The sequence below is a fragment of the Azolla caroliniana genome, unplaced genomic scaffold (genome assembly GCF_043228905.1).
Source record: "Azolla caroliniana isolate FFs.n. ecotype wild unplaced genomic scaffold, voAzoCaro1.0.p SCAF_17, whole genome shotgun sequence".
Taxonomy (NCBI): domain Eukaryota; kingdom Viridiplantae; phylum Streptophyta; class Polypodiopsida; order Salviniales; family Salviniaceae; genus Azolla; species Azolla caroliniana.
This window is the reverse complement of record NW_028230452.1, coordinates 17,225,125-17,231,124: the sequence shown is the minus strand read 5'-3', so window position 1 is coordinate 17,231,124 and position 6,000 is coordinate 17,225,125. Positions and strand designations below refer to the sequence as shown.

At 44.0% G+C, this 6,000-nt stretch overlaps 1 pseudogene; it reads right to left on the bottom strand.

The window, feature by feature from the left end:
- Window positions 1–2,339: 2,339 nt before the first annotated feature.
- Window positions 2,340–5,406, bottom strand: LOC147853331 (elongation factor 1-alpha 1 pseudogene; annotated as a pseudogene).
- Between the last annotated feature and the right edge of the window lie 594 nt (window positions 5,407–6,000).

Genomic DNA, 6,000 nt, shown 5'->3' with positions numbered 1-6,000 from the left:
GTTGCCTGGTGGATCAGCCGCTGGAAGGCATTCATGTGCTCTGCCATGCTTGAGCCATCTTGGTATCGGAGTCTTACTAGCTTCTGAAATACCGAAACCTGATTAACAACATTTTTGTTTTGAAACATAATGCCGATCTTCTCCCAAAGCTCATGAGCCTTGCTCTCTTCATTGAAGTTATTGTATAGGCTCATGTTGATGAAGCACCGTATGTACGCCGTTGTCTTCATGTGCTCCCATATTGCGGCGTCGATTTTGTCTGGTCTCTTGTCCCCGAACTGAACCGACAGCCAAAGATCTTTAACCACAAGCATGTCCCTCATCTTCGATTTCCACACCGAATAGTTGGAGCCGGTGAGCTTGAACATGCCTCCCAACAAATCGTCCATTTTTTCTATGTCGTTTTACCACTTTGACAGGAACTACACGCTCTCGATGAACAACGCTTGGCCACAACTGAGCTTAGAATCATACACAGAAAAAAAACGGGTAATGAATGCACGACACAAAGGAGAGAAGAGTACACAGGATGTTTACGTGGAAAACCCAAACACCGGAAAAACCACGGCAGTCCACAAACTGCTAACTATCACTATGTAACAATATACAATAGATGAACACAGAGGCAACGACCTCTTGTTCATTGTCTTCGCCACATGCGGCGGTTACAACAGAGGCAACGACCTCTTCCTCTCTCTCTCTCTCTCTCTCTCTCTCTATACACAGTTACGCGCTCAAATCTTGCACCAACAAGAATGACGACTATGTTAAGAAAACGTGAAGAAGGCACTTGGGCTCTTCTTATGTGCGCGGCGGATCGTGGTGTGCTGGATCGTTTAGTGCTCAAACTCAGAAGGGAAGGGGGAAGGAGACTTACCTCTGTAGCAACCAAAACTTCTTCTATTTCATTACACGCGGAGCTCTACTTGCTCTCGTCTGTTTCTCTCTTTTTGCTCTCACTCTCTGAGTTCTTTCTCTCTATCCTCACTCTCTCTCTCAGAGTTCTACTTCCTGTATATCTTCTTCTTACTTACTCTCTTACTTTTTACCTAAGTAATAAGTTACTTACGTATGCAGCTAATTAGTTGCCTGTAGCTAATTAGCTGTCAGTCGCTAAATAGTTGTCAGTAGCTAATTAGTTGTTTCTCCTTTATGTTCACAAGTAGCTAAATAGCTACTATAGCTTATTTCCCAATAAGCATCACATACCATGTTGAGCTTGCTTCTCAACAGACTACACACACAATAAGTTTGCCCTAAGTCATATTTATACTAATATGACTTTTCGGCTATTTACAAATATAGCCCCGATGAACTCTCAGAAAACATATTTACGAATATGTCCCTTAATCCGGTGAGCACTTCTCATCGGGCCTTCACCATCCGGCTCTTGCCGGATACTCGTCATCCGGTTCTCACCGGGACTTCCGTAGCCGGGTACTCCTCATCTGGTTCTCACCGGGGCTTCCGTAGTCAGGTACTCCTCATCCGGTTCTCTTCACTTCCCATCCGGAGGGACCTGTTTCCTAACATGCTCCGCTTCAGCTTTTCGATCTCTACTTGTTTGCTTCCTGCAATCAACATATCGTCGACATATAGGATCAGGTAAATCCTAGACTCATTGGTCAATTACCAAATGTACATGCATGGGTTGGAGTCGGATCGGCGGTATCCCAACTTCCTGATGTAGGAGTCAAACTTTTCGTACCACATCCTTAGCGCCTGTTTCAAGCCATAGAGACTTTTCTTCAGTCGACATACGTGGTGACTATCCTCCCCCGTTGTTGTGAAGCCTATTGGTTCTTCTGTATCATTATTGTCATCATCTTCGTTTGCTTCCTTCATCTCTTATTCATTGTTCTTTCCCTTGATGATCCTGTCGGAGCCATGGCAGAGATCAGTGGAGCTCTCTCTCTCTGCTCTACCTTGGTCTAAGTCCATCCCGGTCATTTCTGTTTTGCGAGCCGCCGGCCATGCCTGTCCGTCGACTGTCGGATGCCAACTGTTTCTGTCCGCAGGTGGCGTTGTTCACAGGTTGTCGGACCTCTATCCGGTTGTCAGACGTCGTTTGTCACGATCTACTAGTCGTCACTTGTCCGGTTGTCGCCGCTCTCTACAGGCTCTTTGTGGGACAGTTTAACATTTATCTGGTTGTTTGCAGGGCACGGGCCGTCGCTGTTTGTCGGCTCTATCTGTCGGCTATGGAGCATCAAACGTTGCTGCCACCATCAGTTGGATGTCAGATTGGTTGGCCGGCTCTCTCTGTGGCCGTCTATCCGACTCTCTTCATCTTCAAATTTCAAGCCTACAGGAACTTGAGCAACACCATGTCCATCTCCTCATCTTCCTGGTCGTGCATTAGGATCCCGCCCCATAGGTAGAATTTGTCTCCTGACTCCTAGTTGCCCAATCTGTCCAGGATTGTTCATTATGATCACCTGAGATGTGAAGTTCACAACTTCCCTGGTTGGGTCATTCTCAAACACAATATACCCTCTCTTATGATCCTTGGACAACGACATTCTTCACATTGAAGCCAACATTGTCACTACCTAGAGCCTCTAAGACTGCTTCATAATGCATTTCCACACACTTAACCTAGGTAGTCAGTCCTATTGGTGCAAAGGTAACCACCATACCAGGTTTGATTCTACCAGTCTCCATTAGTCCGACTGGAACAGTTCCAATACCACTCATCTTGTACCCATCATGAAAGGGTAGGTGGAGAGGCTTATCAGATGACCTCTTTGGCTCTTGAATCATATCTTGCGCTTCCAGTAGTGTAGGACCTTTATACAAATCAAGGTTGTTAGAGCTCTCTATCCTATAGTCACCTTCACAACTAGATATAGGAAAAAGTGGAATCTTCTCAAGGTTGTATCCAACCAGTTTGAGCTAAGTTCATACTTACTTTGTGGTCTCATCATATTGCGCTTCAAAATAATTGGGAGTAATGGCATCTATCTTGTTGCAACACAAATAATTTGCTTCACCCAAGAGTAAATGCAAGCAGAGCATGCTCACATGTTTGTCCATTCTTGGAATTGGCCTCAAAACAAATGGTAGTTGAATCAATGATCAAAACACACAATCCACATGTGAAGTTCGAGTGATCATGTTCTTGATTAAGTCACTCAGTAGCCAGGTGCATCAATGACAGCGCAACAGTACTTAGTGGCTTCAAACTTCCAGAAAGTGATATCAATGGTGATACCACGCTCCTGCTCAACCTTGAGTTTGTACAATACCCAAGCACGTGAATGACTACCAGTTCATTTACACAACGTCCTTCTTGAATCTCTCATCACATGCTTGTCAATACCTCCCATCTTCTATATAGGGTGACAGGGGTTGAAGACTTCCCAGCCACATGTCCAATCACAATAATGAAGACAGGAGGATGAGCTTAGGAGTGCTAAGAACAAGGAAATCTTGGAGAAGAAATTTATAAAACAAAAATAGACCAACACGCAATGGAGAGAGAGAGAAATAGACTTCTTCTCAAGGGGGTTAGAGCTTCAAGCGCCATGGCTATGGATGATGTTACTTCGTTTTGGGTTTCATTAGCAACAGTGCATGCACACACTCAAACATAGAGATGTAAAGAGGGAGAGAGTGACTTCTTCTCAAGGGAGGGTCCCACCGAGCGTGCCAAAAGTGTTGTTGGGTGGGGAGTGAAACCTAAAATGGCTTCACCCCCCTCCCAAGGGGGTTACGTTAGAGAGGGAGCAAGAGAGAAAGACAAATAGGAAATGACACCAAATGAGAGGGGAAAAAACTATATTCATTACATGCCCCATAAGGGGTTTATATAATACATAATGTAACAGTAAATAATATGTCCGTTACAAAAAGAGACTGTTACATTCTTGTCACATGCACATAATTGTGCATGTGCTCACACATACTCATCCTTGTATCGGATACATACTTGTATCGGAAAACCCATTTGCAAGGTAGCGGCTTCCTTCTAGCTGGTAGTTCAACCAACTCCCATGTTTGATTCCTGTGAATTGGTCCATCTCTGATTTCATGGCTTGTAGCCATGTGTCAACATCCGTTGCGGCCATAGCTTCTTCATAAGTGCTTGGTTTGCCTGCATCAGTATAGTTGACGTAGTCGAGGCCAGGTTGATAGAACTCTGTCTGCCTTCAAGCTCGTCCAAATCTCCTGAGTGCCGAAATGAGTGGTTCGGATCCTTCGATCGTCTCTGTTGGTCGATCGGCATTTGTTGAGCCACTTGTGTAAGGAGTCTTGTTGGATGACCCGTCCCCATGTTGGGATTTCAACGGTGTTGTGATGTTCTCCCTTGGGTACTCGGTCAACTCGGATCGGTTTTTGACTTTGTCTTTGATGACTTTGACCTTGAGTTCGACTTTTGGACCTATTGTCGATTCGGTGTCGGCAAGCGTATTGTCGGCTTGTTTGAGTTCGACTGTTTGTCGAATCTCTGAGTCGGCGCAGTAGGACGGTCCTTCTATGACAACTCTATCGTCTTCGAAGGTTACTCTTTTACCAACTGTTTTCTGTTGGTTCCACTGAGAGAAGATAGAGTCTTCATTGAAGACTACGTCACTACTCCCGATCAGTTTCCGGTTCTCATAGTCCCATATCCCGTAGTCGAAGTCCTCATCGGTTCCATAACTGAGAAATATGCACTTCGTTGCATGGGGTGCCAACTTGGTCCTTTTGTCCCTAGGTATGAAGGCATAGGCCTCGCATCCGAATATATGGAGCGTATCGTAGGTCGATTGCATGACCATAGTGCCTGTGGCACTTCAAGCCTTATTGTCGTCGAGCCTTATTGTTGCCCGACCACTGTTTGGCCATTGTCCGGCCCGTTTCTCTATTTTGTCCTCGTTTCCCTATCCATTCCATTTGCATCTACTATGATCTTCACTCTTTCTTCACAATAATTAAATCGATAATATAATAAAATATCCTAGAATCACAGAGGCAATTATGTGCCCCTTTCAATTCACGACCACACATGATTATACACGCATATATTTGACGTTCATTCACTTCTCTTCGAATCTTACTCTTAATAGAACTTGTTGGCAATACTACAGACCATGAGATTCCATATATTCTTTTTTTATTTATGTGATCACATTATCAAGATTGTTCCGCAATAGAATCAATTAGCCATTGTGTGTTACATCTCCTTACTCATAATCAAAAGGTCCAAGCTCAACATTTTCATCTTCTTGCATATCAAATTCAAAAACTTTCTTTCTTCTTCTTTTTCTTTCCTACAAGCGTAGAATCCAAGCCATGCCCCAATGAAAGAAACTCTACTTTCATGACCACTTTCTCCACGTTCTTTGCATTTTGCAAGATTTCTTCTTCAGTAGGGTCTTGAATAACCACCTTCTTCTTCTTCTCTCCATAAATCGTCGACATTTCCCACTCGCACTTCGTTGTTGCCATTTATCGCACATTGTTGATTCGATTGAGCCATTGTTTGGCAGCTTCTTTTTGGTTCACTCGTGTCTTCCTCTCTTTTGGTAGACTTTCTATTTGGTCGCCTTGGTTCGGTGCGTCGTCCATGTCTTTCTCTGTTTGCTTCGGCCCTTCCGGCTCTGGTTGTCTCCGCATTACTCCTTCTGGAACCATCTCTCGTGCATTCTCAACACTTCCTGTCAGCCTCCATCGTGGTCACCAAAATTGTGTTATAGGTTTTAGGGTTAGGGTTAATATTTATGATAATGATGATGATTCATGATGAAGATAGACACGGGGTATTAGTGAAGATGATGAATGGTATGATGGTGAGAGAGATCATGAAGATGTTGACAAGCATTGAGGGGTGGTGCCTAGAATGGCTCCACCCCCCTCCCAAGGGGTTCAACGTAAAGGAGGAAGAGCGAGAGAGAGAGAGAGAGATTGAGAGAGAACCATTCTTTTTTCTTTTTTTCTTTCTTTTTTTAATAGTGAATGGGATATATTATGTGTAGTAGAACATAAGGAGCATGCTAAGTCTAGGTCTTCTTTTCA